Consider the following 18,281-nt stretch of genomic DNA (forward strand, 5'->3'; position numbering starts at 1 on the left):
AGCAGTTGCCAGGACCATTACCTATATGTGCCTCTGGCCCTAACTGCAGAGAAAGAACAGTATGTATGCAAGTAGTTCAGTTTGCAAGGCATTTGTCCCTGGGGATTGGCATCTCTGTGTAGAACTTAGGCCTTTGCTTTCCTAACTCCTGTGGACCCAGTGTGCACAGATAGCTGGACCTCTTTGGCTGGTGCTGTAAATCAAGTCAGCCCTGATGATGCAAGCTGTGGCTGTTTGGGGTTGATGCTGATGTTGATGAGATATCCTTTGGAGCCAAATTTGAGAGCAAAACATCTATTCAAATATTTCCAAATGATGCCATATTTCCCCTTTCATCCCTCCTCCTCCAAGCAAAAAGGTAAAATAGCTGTATTGGGAACAGCTAAGTGGCATTTAAAGTCTATCCTCAGACCCTTACTCACTGTGTGTGCCTGGACAAGTCACTTAGCTTCTTTCCACCTCAGTTTTCTCATCTATAAAATGAATACAATAATGACAAAGTGGATAGAACATAAGGCCTATAGTCAGAAAAACTCATCTTCCTGAGTACAAATCTGACCTTAGACACTTACCATATATGTGACCCTGGACAAGTCACTTAACCCCATTTGCTTCAATTTCTTCATCTATAAAATGAGTCATAAATGGCAAACCATTCCATTATCCTTACCAAGAAAACCCTAACTGGGGTCACAAAGAGTCAGACATGACTCAAAAACAACTGAACAAGAATAATAGCACCTTACCTCTCAGGATTGTTGTGAAGATAAAGTGAGATAATATTTGTAAAGCACTTTGAAACTTTAAAGCATTATCCAAATGCTAGGTATTCTTCTCATTATTATTACACAGTAGATGTGTGCCCTCGAAAAGTTGTGTGCAAATTAAATCCTACCTTTGAATTCAACTTACTTGACTATTTCAAAACCACTTTTTCTTAATTTCTGATTTACTTTCAGTGAAAGTCACTTTTGACCCTTGAGTACAAAATCTTAGACCTGAAAGACTCCTCAAAGATTGTCTGATCCAATTCATCCATTTTCCAGATGATGACCCTGAACCCCAGAAAGAGGGCAGTGACTAGCCCCAAATCACACAGTGAGTGGTTTCCCATCTTGTGTTCTTTCTGCCACACCACATCTGCTCAAATATATCCAAATGCCATCTTTAAGTCTATGCTCCCCAGGTTCCTTTGTAATTATCTGTAAACAAGCACTTAAATCCAATCCCTAAGTCCACTACATTCAATTTAATAAGCATTTATTAAATTCCTTCTATATGTATTTAGTGTCTCTGAGGATACAAAGGGAAAAAAAGTCCATTTTCAAGAAACTTACATTCTACTGGAAAAAGTCTAGGAAAAATCTAGGAATTCTTAGATGAATCTTTATATAAAGTAAAATGTTATTTCATATTGGGAATAATCATGCCAAACATATCTACTTTGTAAATTTGCCTATCAGGCTTTTGTAGGGAGCCTGGTTTGTTTGGATCCCTCTCCATGGAACTCCATGGCAGAGGGAAAGAACTCCAATATGACCTCCCCACATTTTCCTTGTAGCTGGGAGCTCTGGGAAGGAAAATCACCCTTCTTGCCTATTTTAGTGGCCACACCTTTGACGACCCTGAACACCTGCCTATTTGCAAGGCGATTATCAGAGGGTAAACTTCATGCCAAAAAGTCAGATAGGGACCTGGAAGTGGGAGCCAGGCCTGGCTGTTAGGTGAGTTTGGCTGAAAGACTACCATTGCCTGGGAAAAGGCAGACCTGCCAGATGCGAGGAATTTGTTTTAAAAACCACAAGTAGACATGAGAAACCACCCTCTAGTCTCCACTTCACTTAGATTTGTGTCAGAGCGGTTCACAGATTTCCAGGGTCTACCATGGATATGAGAGGAAATACTAATGAGGCTCAGGAAAGTCTCTGACAGAAAATGTCATGGTGTGTTAGCTGACATATACTGACAGGCCGCCCAATCTGCTGAAGGTAGAAATGGGACTTTTCCCTCACTCAAGTTTTGTTCTCTTTTCCCTTTCCCAAATATTCCCTCTGTTTGGGGGCTTGATTTGATTTGGGGAGGTAGGGATGTAAAGAAAGAGCCCAGATGGTAAGGGGGCATCACTCAGCCCAAACCTTTGACTTGACACTACTCTCCTCATACCTCCAGCTCTGCTAAGGGGGCAGCCCACTAGGCTTCACTGCCCCAGCCAGGGTTGAGCCTCCATTTCTCTTTCCCCTTAGCACAACCTAGACAAAGGTTGGGTCTTTTTTTTAATGAACTTAGCTAGGGCTTAAAGGAAATAAAATTTATAGCATGAGGAATGATTGAATTTGAAGATTCTTGGGATTGTGAGGGGCCTCTGAGGCCACCTAGTCCAAACCATTCCTGAGCAAATACCACTTCTACTGTATCCCAGGAAGTATTTATTCAGCCTTTTTGAAGAGATCCAATGAGGTCCCACTCTCAGCGCAATTTTGAATAGTTGCTAGGAAGTTTTTCTTTACAATGTGCTGAATGTATATTCCTCTAAATATAGGGCAAATCTTCCTTTCACATAACAGATTTTCATATTCTTGAAGATTACTATAATGTTCCCCCTTAGTCTTCTCTGGCAAAAACAAAACAAACAAAACAAAATCTCCTATTCTTTCAATATATCCTCATAGAGTATGAACTTGAGGTCCTTTACCACGCCCTTTGTCCTATGGAGGCTCTCCAGTTTGTCCATGAACTTCCTGAAATGTGGTGCTCAGAACCAAACGCAGCATTCCAAATGCGGCCTGACCAGGCTAGAGTAGAGTGGGACTGATGTTGCCTTTATCCTTGTACTATACCACTCTCACTAGTTCATTGACTGTTTTTTAACCTAAAATCTCACTTAAAAAAATCCCTTGCTTGGATTTTTAGAGCACAAAAGCCTTCAGATCTGTTTGGTTTTATTTTTTTTTTCAGATAAATTATTATGTAGGCATTTCTGTCCTTTAATGATGATATTTATTTTTTGAACCCAAGTCTAAGATTTTACATTTATTAAAGTTATACTTACATTTATTAAATTTACATTTACATCTTACTAAATTTCATCTTCTCAGATTTGTCCCAACATTCTAGACTGGTAGAATGTTTCTAGCTCCTGACACATATAACATATTAGCTATGCCCCCCCAGCTTTGGGTCATCCACATATCTGACAAGCATGTCACCTTTGCATGAAGACTTTCCTGATTTCTCCAAATGTGATAGCCCTACTTTCCAAATGATCTTGTATTAGACCTCTGTAATCTAATGCCAAGCAAAGGCAACTTCCCAAGGTTCAGAATACCAGCATAGTTTTATTATTAATATAATAGTCATTTTATTCAGTGACAAATTAAGAGCAGAAGGAATCAAAATATGACATCATTCAAAATACAGCATTTACCAAGGGTGATTAAATAATCTCCAAGTACTACCCCACTCCAGGACCTTACATTCATTCAATCAATTACAAAGTCCCTGTTCTAAATACTACTCCACCCCTAGGCTGTACCTTCATTTAGTCCACCACAAAGCCCCTCTTCTCAAATGGAGATTAGTTTCCAATCATAAGTAAAGTACATTCATTTGTTCAACCATAGAACACAAAAAGGTCAAAAGTTCCCCACCCCTGGATCACAATTGAATCTACCCCAGAGTTACATCAAGTTTAAGCACAGCACTTAATACCCAAATGGAGGTTTTTTTCTTCATCTTGACAGGAGGCAAGTTCTCAGCAATCTTTGTTCCTGGGGAGACAAAGCTTAGCAAGGCCACAAGATACATTGCCAGTCTCTTCATTAATTCATTCTCTGTCTGCAGAACAGTCCTAGGTCCCCTGAAAACATTAGCAAAACCCTCTCCCAGGATTTCTGTAAACATACAACAAGAAAATCCTTCTTTGGGGCTTCGGAACCAACAGCAAGGTTCTAGAACCTCTGCAACAACAGCACTGTCCTTCACCAGTGGACAGTATTCACTCTCTGTCTGCAGAACAGTCTCAAGAGCTCTGAACCAACAGAAAGGTTCCCAGACTTCTGCAACAACAGCACTGTCCTTCACCAGTGGACAAATCTGGCAAAACAACATCAAAACAGACAGATAAAGTACCAGCATAACAGCCATGTCTCCTCAGTCCTTGGCAGCTCTGGGTGGCAGGTCTCAAAAGTCCTGGGCGATTCAAAGTGGCCCTCAGCAATCCTCTCAGTCTCTCTCTGCCTCCAAAAGGTGCTGCTTCCAAAAGTTCTTCCGCCTCTCTCCTGTGTCTCTCCAAATCTACGTCACCAGCTCCTCCCAGTTCAGCCCTCTCTTTTCACGTCAACAAGTCCATCCCACAGGTGGGATTCACAAACTCTGAGTTTTAACACAATCAGACCAAAAACCAAGCCAATACAGGGGGATCTTTACATGCCATTACTATCACAACCTCTAAGTACCTTTGCCCCTGTCACTCACGCTCTTCTTCTGGATGCTCTCTTCTCATCAGGTCTCATGGCACTACTCTCTTCCAGTTCTCCTCTTATCTGTCAAATCGATTCTTCTCAGTTCTTGCTAGATTTTCCTCCAGGTCACACCTACCCACCTACGTGAGTATCTCCCAAGGCTTTGTCCTGAGCTTACTTCTCTTCTGTCTCCATATTGCGTCACTTTCTACGCAGATGATTCTCATCTCTATTTGTCTAACTCCTGACCTCTTGCATCATACTTAGGCCCTTCCTACTTTTTCCAAATTCTTCCGCCTTCAATACTCTTCAATCCAGTGACACTGGCCTCTTTGCTGTTCCCTGGACAAGACACCCCATCTCTCAACTCCAGGCATTTTCTTTGACTGTCCCCCATCACTAGAATGATCTCCATCTTCATCTTCATCTATTGGCTTCCTTTGAGTCCTAACACACCATCTTCTACAGGAAGTCTTTCCCAACCCATCTTAATTTCCTCTATTTAATTATTCCCTGTTTATCCTTTCTGTATATAGCATTTTCAAATATATCTGTTTGTTGTATTCTTCATTAGACAGGTAGATCCTTGAGGGAAGACTGTCTTATAGCCCTTTTTGTATCAATAGTACTTAGTATAGTGCCTGGTATATAGCAAGTGTTTAATATTTATTGATTACATCACCAGCTGCCTTTTGGACTTCTTGAACTGACTTACCATAGGTATCTCAAACTCAACATGTACAAAACAAAACTCATCTTTCTTCTCAAGCCCTCCCCTCTCCCAAGGTTCCCTATTACTGTTGAGGGCATCACTGGGATCCCAGTCACCCAGGTTCACAACCTCAACTGTCATTCTCAAATCCTCACTTCCACTCACTCCATATCTCCAATTAGCTGCCAAATCTTGTCTTTTGTACTACCATATTTTTACATGTGTCCTCTTCTCTTTAATCACACAGCTCCCAGACCAATTCAGGTCCAGAAGCATTGTAATAGTCTACTAATTGTCTTCCCTCTCTAATTCATCCTTCACATTATTAGTCAGTTAGCCAGTCAAATGAGCAAAAAAGTTAAATGCTTATTAGATGCTGGGCATTGTGTTACATGCTGGAGCTACAAAAAAGGGCAAAAATAGTCCCTGCCCTCAAGGAGCTCACACTGAAATGGGCTAAAAAGACAAATAACTCTGCATATATAAGAGATATAATATGTAAATATGTACAGCACTATATTATATATGTGTATATACAGAGTGATACATGTTATTTATATGCATTTATATTTATATATGTGTGTGTATATATACATATATTATATATATGAATGACAATCTCAGAAGAAAGGTGCTAGCTGCTGGGGGGGTGGGAGGAGTCAGAAAAAACTAGGAAAGACCTCCTGCAAAAGGGATTTGAGATGAGTCTTGAATGAAGCTAAGGCAAGCCAATGGGAAGAAGTAAGGAAGGAAAACATTCCAGGAACTTCAGACAACAAACCAGTGAAAAGGCAATCTGGCAACAGAGTGTCATGTGTAAGGGATAACAAGGACAGTGTAGATGGATCATAAAGTAGCTAGATTGGAATAAAATATAAGAAGCCTGCAAAGGTAGGAAGGGGTCAGGTTGTGAAGGGAGTTAAATGTCAAATGGGGTATTTTATATTTGATCCTGGAGAGGTGGTGTGTGTGTGTGTGTGGGGGGGGGTGTATGTGTTCTGGAGAGGTGACATGGTAAGACCTGAGCTTTAGGGAAATCACTTTGGCGGTTGATTGGAGCACGGATTGTAGTGGGGAGAGACTTGAGGCAGGAAGGTCATCCAGAAGGCTACTATGGAAGTCCAGAGGTGAGGGAATGAGGGCTTGTATCAGATTGGTAGAGGGCAGCTGAGGAATAACAAAATCAGATTAGTGACTGTGTGAGTGGGGAACAGGGGACAGATGCAAGAGGTGAAAAGATAGAAATGATGAGATTTGACAACAGATTGGAAATATGGAGTGAATGTTAGTCGGGAGTTAAGGATAACATAGAGGTTTTGAGCTTAGCTCACTGAGAGGGTGATGATATCTTTGTTACTATAATGGAAAAATTGGGAGGAGGAGAAAGTGTGAGACAGGGCGGGGGGGGGGGTGGGGAAGAGAATGAGTTCTGTTTGGGACATATGTATTTATACACATATTTGTATTTGCATGTTGTCTCCTCTGTTAGAATGTAAGCTCCTTCCTGTAGCCCCAATGCCTAGTAGAGTTCCAGGCACATAATAGACGCTAAATGACTACTTGCTAATCAATTGATTGTTTCATGCTTTAATCCACATGATTGATTAAGATGTTCAATAGTACAGACCAAAGCAGTCACCTGGTTCATTTCACGCTTTCCAAATTGACACTGAGACATAATGACCACTCTTTGAGTCCAGCTGTTCAACCAACCCTGAATCCACCTAATTATTATTATCTACTTCACATCTCTCCACATTTTCCAGAAAGATAGCTTGGGAGATTTTGTCAAAGGCTTATCCTAAGATACTTCTATTCTAGCCTCTCATGGCCAATACAGCTCCAAATTCATTCTATTAAAAATGTGATGGTAAAAGTCCAAATTCTTTTTTTACATTAAGTCAAGAGACTGGTATATGTTTGTTTTGGATCTACAAAGAAAATTGTTGCTACAATGAAGAAATCCCTTGAATGGTGAGTAGCTACCTGAAATTTTCTGCTCTCCACCACAAATGAATAAAACAAGTGCAGGACAAATGCATTTTGTGCCTAGGTCATATAATACCGTGGTATCTCCATATCTTTTTATGTTCCCTTCAGATTGGGGGCTCTTCATGTGTAGGGATGATGCTTTCTTGCAATAGGCAGGTCCTTTGATGATGGTAACTGTGTCCCTTCTTTATGGCCTCTCTCTCCAGTGGATAAAACAGGGCTTCTTAATGGATAGGGTTTTCAACTAGATACTAGAATGACTTGATCCTTTCTTAGAAGAAGGGTCAAGTTTAGAGGCAGATCTTACTCAACAGTGTGCTAGTAAATATTTAACAACAGGATCCCCAAAAAACAACTTAAATGTTTGCAGAACACACTTTTAAATTTCATGTGCATTATTAATATATTCTCCATAACTTTCTTAAGTCTAGACAATCCACAAAATAAGAAATAAAACCCCGAATTGTAGTATTTGGTGAGTTCTGAGGTGTAAATGTTCACATTGAAATTTTAACTACCTACTCTTGCTATGTGAAGGGACTCTAGCACACCCCTGATTTTACTGCCACTCTTCAAACACTCTCTCCACTCTTCCCTAGGCAATCCCAACCAGCAAACCTCACAGACGGCTCACACTCCATCTCTGTTTCAGAAACCAATCTTTGTAGGGTTTGTAACAATTATATCTTTCATTAATTCTCTATTTAAAGCATTTACTAAAATTCTTTATTAAAAAGCCCTTTTGTTGAATTTATGATGTCACTTTTGCATTAAAAAATGAAAAATCATGGAGTATTTTTCCCAATTGATCCCATTTAAAAGAAATTACCTATTTTTAAAAAACCTGGATTTACTAATTTTTGCTTAATGAATAATTTTTGATGTGCTAATTGCTTTCATGAATTGAAGGGTGTATGTATGGCATTAGGGGAAGTTGGCATCCACAGTGTGGTGACAGGAGTACTTGATATGGAATAAAAACAAACCCAGAGTTCAAATTCCAGCTCTTTCTTACTAACTCCGTGTTATCCAATAAATCATTTGGCCTTTCTGCGAAAGGACGGGGTTGGACTAGGTGATCCCTGTCTAATGTCCTTTTAAGATGTAAATCCTATGTTCTTTTGGTCCATGCCTAAGCTGGAAGAATGTCCTTCCTTAATTCAGACACCTTGTCTACTCATGGCCATCATCTCCATCCTAAGGAGTATATTTCATATTTGTCCAGAGGCGCCTGCCTTCATAACAAACTGCGAGAACAGAGTGATCACTCTTCACCTGTGGTGGGGTTTTTTTTTTTTTAATGCTTCAGACACGTCTGAAATATAATGAGAACAGGGATTTGTCTGCCCTGATTTAATTACTACAATCCAGATAACACTGTCAATCAATTTTTCTCCTTGTGACTCTCGGCAGGGCGAAAAATACCTTCATTATGAGGACTGATCATTAGTGGATATGAGGCTGGGCAAATGATGAAGATGAGTTGTTGGGTCTGGCAGCGAATTGACCCACCAGTGTCCCTAAATGAATTCTACCAAGTCCCAGGTCTCCTGGGGGGAAGCTCTGAGCAGCAAAGTTCTGTGTCTGGCTGTGTGGAAATACTTTGAAAGTTGCACATCTGGGCTGCTGATCATGAAGATAACTCCACCACGGCACTCTCAACCACTGCCTAGTGCCCAAGACAAGCACATCTCCAGGTATCATATTTTTATACCAATTTTCATATGACAGGTCTCTCTCCCTTCTGATAAAATCCTGTTCAGAAGCCCTCCCTTGGATGCCTTTCCTGCTTAATCAGCTCCAATTGCCCTGTAAACTCAGTCAGCATTCCCTATGCCCTCTATTAGTACACTGGGCTATGTTCTGAGATTTAGTTAGCTCCCATATTCCCCTGTGTGTGTTTCTCTCTTCTCCCAAGGAGCCACCTAGCAAAGCTTCCAACGTGTGATAGAAGCTTAATAAATGTCTTTGGATTTGTTTTTACCTCTGATTGGAGAAATAGGCAAGACAGGTGAAGGAAAAACAGCTGAAGTTGTTTGTTTGTTTTTTTTTTTAAGGAAACAGCAAACATTTTTCTCCCTCTAACCTCCCTCACAGGGCCCCTCTTCCCCACATACCACACAAAAGAATTTTTACTTAGAATTCATTATTTCAATGGAACATCATTTCCTTATGATACATTCCCTCTTGCCTTGCCTTCCCATCCCATGAAATTCTTGTCCATGTCAGTACATAAATCCTTTCTAGAAGAACAACACAATACACTAGTATGCCAGAAAACTTCTTCTGGGGGTTTTAATATTTTGTGGATCGCAGTACAGCACCCAGGCTATCTTATTATCCTTTGTTTTTGAAATGTGACTGGCCCACCTCCTTTTCTAGACCTAAGCTACCCAGGGTCAGGAGATAGAGAGGAATTTGCACCACTTCTCCTGAGCTAGTCTTATTTATACTTACAGTGCATCTTTCATTGTCCTTTGGGTCACTTGTAATTTTGGTTTTTCAGGGATCATGGTGTTCTTAGTCTCAGTCATATTTACTGGAAGGATATTTGTGTAAAAAGATGGGATTTTCTGGTGGGAAAAACTTGTGAAACCATTGAAAGTGTTATTTAATTTCTCAAATACAACTGAGTTCAATCACATACTCTGATTCAGTTCTGAGCCCAATGAATTGTCTATTTACTTTTTTCTATTTTTGCTTTGGTGATGTAGTAGATTTGAAGTCAGAACTATCTGATTCAAATCCTGCCTCCGATATTAACTACCTGTGTCGGCCCTGGGCAAGTCATAACTTCTCTCAGCCTTAGTTTTCTCATTTATAAAATGGGGGTCATAATAGCATTTATCTCACAGGGTTTTTGCAAGGCTGGAATGTGATCATATACATAAATCATTGTGCAAACCTAAAATGCTATGTAAATGTCAAGTATTTTTGTTGCTCTCTCTCTCTCTCTCTCTCTCTCTCTCTCTCTCTCTCTCTCTCTCTCTCTCTCTCTCTCTCTCTCTCTCTCTCTCTCTCTGTCTCTCTGTCTTTCTCTCTCCCTCTCTCTCTCTCTGTCTCTCTCTCTCTCTCTCCTCTCTCTTCCTCCCTCCTTTCCTCTCCTCTCCTCTCCTCTCTCTTCCTGAGCTCACATGTTATATAATATAAAAAGTCCTGGATTTGCATCTATATTGCTTTGCAAGTAACAGATACTTAATAAATGCTTGCTGAATTGTTTGTTATATCCCATGATAATGAAGAGTGATAATGTATGTTATATTTAAAAATAATTGACAGTTATTGAGTAATTGAAAATTTGCAAAGTATGTTGTATACATCCTATCATTGGAGCCTCACAATGACCTAGCCAAATAGATGATCAAAATACTGTTTTCTCCATTTTTTATAGATAAAGAGACATGAGCTAGGTGGGGATAAGTGCTTATTCAATGCAACCTGCCCTTTCCTTCACCCTCTTTCCTATTGACCAATTATCTTAGAATTGTCTACTTTTATCCTATAACTGAACTATAGCTTTGCTAGTTCCCTGCTCCGATACAAAATTTGTTTGTGTCTGAAAGGCTCTGGCAAAGAAGCAACCACTGTACTTGGTAAGTGTAATGGGAATGGGAATTTGAAGATCTTCCCTAACCCTTAATAGGCCGAATGTAATTACATGGAGCCTGTTGTGGGAGGAGCTTGCTGAACAGGTGGAGTAGAGCCCAGAGTAAGCTGGGAGTCAGAGCAGTTAGTGTGGTGGGAGAGAGAGGAAGCAGGCAAAGAGACAGCTAGGCTTGTGAGTGTTTGTGGAAAGGCCTCTCTGCAGTGTTATTGTGTATAGATTATTTTGCTGCTGTGACGAATTTGACTTTCTGGAGTCTGAAAAATGTTTTATTTCAGTCTTATATATGGAGAGTCTGTTGTATTTTGTGATTCATAATTATGCCAGCATATTCGTAGCCACTGCTGGTGCTGTGAATATTGCATTGGCACTAAAGTGAGCTACTCAGTCCCAACCTATCCCCAGGGATGCCCATATTAAGGCACTGGACCAATGGAAAAATTAGTGAGTCATCATCCTCACTGGGTCACTAACTGACTTTTAGATCATTGTTGTTGTTGTCATTTTCATTGTTATCATCATAATCCTTTCCTCCTCAAGACTTTCATAGCACCCTCACCTCACATCTTCTTTATTCCGATGAAAAAAATGAGGTCATTTGCCGAGAGTGCCCTCTTTTCCTTTTCTCTTCAACTAACATCACTTTGACATCATTCCCCACTATAACCTCTTGCTCTGCAGGCTCTGATGAAGAGATGGCCTTCTCTCATAAGGACAAGCCCCTGTCTTGCACCCTGGATCCCATCCCCTCCCGTTTCTAGCAGATTCTACCTCCCCTCTCCTGTTCCTCCTCTGATTCCTATAATACATCCATGTCTCCCCATCCTTAAAAAATCCTCATTAGACTCTAAAAATTCCCCACAAACTACTGACCTATAGCTCTGCTTCCCTCTTAGCTAAAATCCTTTTTAAAATGTACACTGGGTTTCCAATACCTCTCCCCTCATTCTCTTCTAAATCCTCTCATTTGACTTCTGACCCCATCATTCAACTGAAACATTTTACAGCTTCAAACTTAAACTCTCTCCAAAGTCACCAATGATCGCTTAATTGCCAAATCTAATGACCTTTTCTTAATCCTCACCCTTCCCAACCTTTCTGTAACATTTTACATTGTTGATTACTTTCTCCTAACTATTTTCTCCTCTCTGGGTTTTTCTCACTCTACTTTCTCTTGTTTTTCCTCAGAATTTGAGGGTAGATTTTCATCCCTTGGATAGATGAATAGTTTAATCCAACTAACTTGGGTACTCTCCTCAAACTCTGACCTAGGCCCTTCTCTCTTTTCTCTCTACACTTCTATCCTTAGCAGTCTCATCAGGGCCCAATAATTAATTATAATCTCTATGCATATCTCTATGTCTAGGCCTAGTCACTCTCTTGAGTGCCAATTCCACATCTCAAAATATCTACAGGATATTTCAAACTGGATGTCGTGTAGACATCTCAAGCTCAATACATAGAAACCGGAACTTAATTTCTAAACCGTCCCCGTCCTTCTTCCCAACTTTCCTATTGTTACTAAAGGTACCTCCATGCTTCCAGTTAACCTTGCAACCTCATCCCATATATCCAACCAGTTGCCAAATTCTGTTTTCATCTCATCTTTCATGTACAAAACATGTATGTGTATGTATGTATATGTATGTACACATATCCACATATATGCCCTTCTTGGCTTTCACACAGGCAGCACCCTAGTTCAAGACCTCTTGCCTAGTCTACTATAACAGCCTTCTGACTGATCTTCCTACTGTCCTTTCCAACAATCTAAACCACCCTCTACAGAGCTGATGAAAAGATCTTCCCAAACTGTACTTAGTAAATACCACTAGCTCTCTAACACCTCTGAGATAAAATACAAACTCTTCTTTGGCTTGTAAAATTCTTCATAGCCTGGTCTTTTCCCTTCTTCTCAATCTCATCACACATTACATACGTACTTTTTGGTCTAATGATACTGACCTATTTGTTATTGCTCACATACCACACTCTATCTCCTGTCTCTGTATATTTGACCTGGTTGATGTCCATGCCTGGGTTTCTCTCCCTCCTCACCTCTATTTCTTAGAATCCTCATTCCCAACTTATCCCCAGGAATGCCCATATGGACCAATGGAAAAATTAGTGAATTATCATCCTAGCTTGGTCACTAATTAACTTAAAGAATAATCACCATTATCATGATCACCACCACCATCATGACCAGGATATCTCCTTCTTAAGCCTCCCACAGCATGCTCAACTCACCTCCCCTCTTCTCAGCTTCAGGGTCACAGCTCATACTCCAGTGACAAAAATGAGCCTTCCTTCAAGACTTGGCTCTAATGTTATCTTCTGTAGGAGACTTTTCCTGATCCATCTTTCCTAACTGTTAGTTCTGTATATTCCCCTCTAAGACTCCTTTCCATCTACTCTGTATCTTGTAATTACCTATTCATTTGCAGGTTGGCTGCCTCATTAGAATGGAAACACCTTGAGGGAAGTCAATGCTTTTTTTTTTTTTTTTATTAATTTGTATCCCCAGTACTTAACACTGTAGCTGGCACGTAATAGTTTTTAATAGCTGTTTGTTGATTGATTAAGGGATATAACTTCACATTTCTATGGCGCTTTAGAATTTACAAAGAATTTTCTTCACCACAATGCCATGGGGTAGTAGTGAAGGTATAATAAATGTCTCCATTTTACAGAACAAGAAGCAGAGGATAGGGTAGGTTAAGGATTGTGCCCACACCAATAATGTATCTCAAAGCTAGGATTAGAACCCAGGCTCCTGATTTCTAGTTTAGTGCCCTTTTCAGATGCTCCCCTTTCTCTTTGGGCTGGAGGGTTCTTTAGGGGTCATCTTTTTAATTTCCTTAATTTGTAGATGAGGAAATTGAGGCCCAGGGTGAGAAAGTGACTTGCCTAAAGTCACACAGCTGGTGAGTGATATTCTTAGCTTGCCCTGAGGACCAGAGAGTCTTTCTATCTTGCTCTCAGTGTTGGTTGCCAGTCTCACTTCTCAGGGGCAGGTCCAGGCAGCGCACAGGGTACAATCTCACCAGGATACCTGCCCAGGCACACAGACTGGAAGAAGGTAGTTAAGTCAGGAACGAGGCAGACCCTCACTGATGTACAGAGAAAAATGTGCTTTTTTTTAAACCTGATATTCTAGGGAAAATTTGCTTTTTGGCATGAGTTTGGGTGGAATGCCTATGGGGATTCTGGGTTTTCTGTTTCCATCCCTGCCCTATGACTTGTGTAGGAGGAGAAGAGAGGGAATGCTTGTATCAGAATTTTCAGTGACCTCCATGGGGGTCTTTGTCCTTCTCTTTAAACAAAGAAGCAGTATGTTTCTAGGATGGGGGTGTCTATCCTGATCCCAGAGAACCACAGCCCAGGCTGTAAGAAACCCCTACCACTAAATCTTCAAGAATCTAGTCCTATTACTGCCTCAATCACCTCGAACAGTTCTTTCCCCTGGGAAAGCCCATGTATCACCTTGTTAAAAAAAATACATTTTTTTCTTCCTTCCCCCAAGTGAGTTGACTTGGAAACCTACAGAAGGAATAAAGAAAATGGGGCTGGTTAGAGGCTCTGATCCTGAAACCCCAGGTGACATAGAGTTTACTGGCACAGAACTGGGTATCTCAGTAACAGCTAGGCCTCACTGGTGCTAATGATCTCAAATACCTTCCCGATTAGCTCATTATAACGGGGTAGCCTCCATTTCTTATGGTAGTGTGGTGAGTGGTAGAAAGAGCACTGGCCGGGGTACCAGGAGACCTGGGTCCAAATCAAGACTGTAACATTGACTATGTGACTTTGGGGTAGAGACTTCACTTCTGAGCCTCAGTCTCCTCCTCTATAAAACTGGGATAATATTGATTGTATGTCCCAATCTCACAGGGTAATTATGGGGAAAGTTCTTTGTAAAACTTAAGACCCATAGAAATGGGAACTATTTTTGTTATTAGTTTGTTTAATTATTATATTTTATTTATTGTTATATTATTAAAAAACTGAATAAGGAGGTAGGCTATTTCTCAAGGGAGGTTGACAGAGGCTTGCTGAGAGTTGCCTATGAGTCCAGGAGCATCTGTGATTGCTTTGGGGAGATTCAGAGTCCCAAAAAAGACAAGAATCACAAGTTCCTGCTAGATATTTCAACCGGAAAAAAAAAAAAAACATATGCCAGAGATTTAAATTCAGAATCTTCCTGAAGGAAAAAAGAGGATTAGAGGCAGTTTTTATCCTTCTTTCCTTTGCTCCTTAGCCATCTCTAACAGAACCTCAGAGTTTTACAAGCCAGGCTCCAGTAACTTTAGGTTATATAATTCAGAGATCTTAGAATCATTTGACTTAACAGAACAAAATGCAGCATGAAAGAGAAAACATACCTTTTCCAACAAGGCATGTTCCTTACAAAAGTTAAGATTATACATTTCTTTGACAGATGTAAATACAAAGAGAGCTTTGTCTAATAATCCCCTGATTATCACTATCAAGTGAGGCCTACAACAGAGAAGTCCATGCTTCCCAGGGTCATGGAAGGTTCTTTTCTGCACCAAGTCCCCATAGAAGGAGGATGTCCTAGAAATGGTCCGGTCTTCCAGACACTCCTGTTTGCAAAGGACACTGTGCTGAGGACACTGAGCCCAGGATCACTACAGGACCTCTTTGATGTGATTTGTAGTCATTCAAAAGAGATTGGCTTTGACAGCCACCCAGCAAAAAAGCAAGTATGTGAAGAATGGATGTTTTCAAAATTATGCACTTGGATAGGAATCCCACTGAGTTACTCCATAATGGAGAGAGAGAGAAACAGAGAGAGAGAGAGAGAGAGAGAGAGAGAGAGAGAGAGAGAGAGAGAATATACATATATATGTACATATACGATTTGAAGGTTTTGAGGTGAAGCCTAAGGGTTATTTGTATTTTCCTTATTATTAGTGATTTGGAACACTTTTTCATGAGTTTGTGAATACATTGTAGTTCTTTTGAGACCTGTTTGCTCATATTCTTTGACCACTTCTCTATTGGGAAGTGGTTCTAGATAGATGGATAGATAGATAGATAGATAGATAGATATTGCTCTATATATGTAAAGAGATATCTAAATATATTTGCTCTCTATAGAGATATAGCTATGTATATAGCTATCAGCATCTATATAAATATCTATATATCTATCTTTATCTATAGATCTAGCTATATATAAATATATAGAGATATAGATACTGTTTATCTATATATAGCTATAGCTATGGAAAAACAGAGACAGAGAGTTTTTATATCTTGGATATCAAACCTTACCAGAGGAATTTGATACAAAGATATTTTTTCTCTCATTCTACCACTTTCTTACTTTGTCTGGAAAAAAGCTTTTCTGTTTCAAATAATCAAAGTCATCTTTTTTATCTTTTGTAATTGCCTCTATCATATTTGGCTAAGAATACCATCTCCTACCCATAGCGGTGAGAGGTATATAATGTATTTCTTTTCTAATTTTTTAATAGTATGATCTGAAAAATCAAGGTCAGGTGTTCCTTTAGAATGTATCATGGAATATAGTGTAAGGTGTTGGTGCCTAATTTTTTCCAAGTTTTTCCATTTTCCTAGCAGGTTTTAATCAAATGAGGAGTTTTTCCCTAGGTAATTTATACTTCCCACTTTATCAAACACTGGATTATTGAGTCCCATTGTTTCTGATTCTCTCTTGTCTAGTCTCTTCCATTGATCTACCTATTTTTTAACCAATTTAGGATGGTTTTTATGACTGCTACATTATAATACAGTTTGAGGTCTGGAAGTGTTATTTTCCACTTGTTCCTATTTTGTTTCATCATTTCCTTTGATGTTCTTTTCAATATTCTTGATATTTAGTTAGTTTATCAAGTTCTATCAAGTTTCTTCCTTCAAGAAACTTACATTGTCTTGAGGGAAACAACAGGTACCCAGATAATAAATAGAAACTAGATTCAAAGCCATTTTAAGGGGAAGGTGATGATAAAGGGGCAATCAGGAAAGGCCTCCCCTAGGAGCTAGCACTTAAGCTGAACCTTGAAGGAGGTTAGAGATTTTAAGAGGCCAAGGTGAGAACAGAGGGCAGGAATGGATGTGGAGTGGAATGACGAGCACAAAGACTTTTTTCAGTTTTATCTTGCCTTCCGTGCCTCCATCCACATTACACAGGTAGTGCAGTAGACAGAGTGCTGAGCCTAGAATCAGGAAATCTTGAGTTCAAATTTGGCCTCTGATCATTATTAACTGTGTAACTCTGGTCAAGTTTCTTAACCTATGTTTGCCTCAGTTTCCTCATCTGCAAAATGGGGGTGATAGTAGCATCTGCTTCTCAGGATTATTTTGAAGATCAAATGAGATAATATTTGGAAAGCATTTAGCACAGTGCCTGGTATGTAGCAGGTGCTATATAATGCTTGTTCCCTGTCTTCTCTGCTACTTCCTAATCTCTTTTACTGTCTTCAATTCCTCCTCTTGATCCAGACAGTCGGGTGCATCTTCTCTCTCTGTGCTCTCTCATTGGTAATGTTACTCCAAGGCTCCAGTGGTCACCTCTGTGTAGCCAATTTCCATGTCTAGATTCCTAACCCCCTCTCCTCAGCAGTCTAGTCCTAAATTTATGTCTGCCTGTTGTTTAAAAAGACTTCCATATTAACTCTACCTGGCTCTAATCATCCTGATGTTCATGTAGTCCCTTAGTCATTCTCTGGAACTAAAATCCAGATTATATAAACCAGATAAGGATTAATATTGGTTGTATGATTCTGGTCAAATAATTTCCTCTCACTGGGTCTCAATTTCTTTTTTGAGGTACCTTAGAGTTCTAGTATACATGAGATATAGAGCTAGAAGGGAACTCTGAGTTAGTACAGTCTAATCTCTTTTTAGGAAACTGAGGCAAAAGTAGTTAAGTTACTTGCCCCATGCCACACAGGTAGTAAGTAGCAGAGCTGGGATAACTGGAGGGACATTCAGTGCTCATGGCTAGGTCATGCCAATATAATAACAATATGACCAAAATTGACATATACTTTTAATGCTAAAGGAATCAAATTACCAAGGGGAAATTTGATTGGTATTGCAAACCTCCTACCTTTCTGGTTCCTACTTTTCCTATATCTGCACCTTTGCAGGGTGTGTTCCCCATTCCTGGAATATCCTGTGCCCTTACCTCTGCCTCTTAAAATCCCTAGCCTCCTTCAAAGTTCAGTTCAAGTGCTACCTCCTACATGAGGCCTTTCATGATCTTCCCTTTTGTTATCTATTCTCCACTTGAAATTACTTTGTATTTACTATCTGAGTATGTGTTATTTCTCCTAGTATAATGTAAGTTTTCTGAAGGAAGAAAGTGTTTTCATTTTTTGCTTTTGTGTACCCAGCAACTAGCAGTGTCTGATGCAGAATAAGCATTTGATAATGCTTATAGAAGGAAAGGAAAGGAAAGGAAAGGAAAGGAAAGGAAAGGAAAGGAAAGGAAAGGAAAGGAAAGGAAAGGAAAGGAAAG

At 39.8% G+C, this 18,281-nt stretch overlaps 1 long non-coding RNA gene across 1 annotated transcript in view; it reads left to right on the forward strand.

The window, feature by feature from the left end:
- Positions 1-18,281, forward strand: part of LOC138149618 (uncharacterized) — a 127,053-nt gene that overhangs the window by 93,678 nt on the left and 15,094 nt on the right. Inside the window, exon 2 of the long non-coding RNA XR_011165368.1 lies at positions 8,578-8,861. This is a non-coding gene — a long non-coding RNA (uncharacterized lncRNA). The remainder of the gene's footprint in view (positions 1-8,577; positions 8,862-18,281) is intronic.

This window comes from Petaurus breviceps, unplaced genomic scaffold (genome assembly GCF_028583685.1).
Source record: "Petaurus breviceps papuanus isolate PSGF00001 unplaced genomic scaffold, PetGlider_PUasm1.0 90847, whole genome shotgun sequence".
Classification (NCBI taxonomy): domain Eukaryota; kingdom Metazoa; phylum Chordata; class Mammalia; order Diprotodontia; family Petauridae; genus Petaurus; species Petaurus breviceps.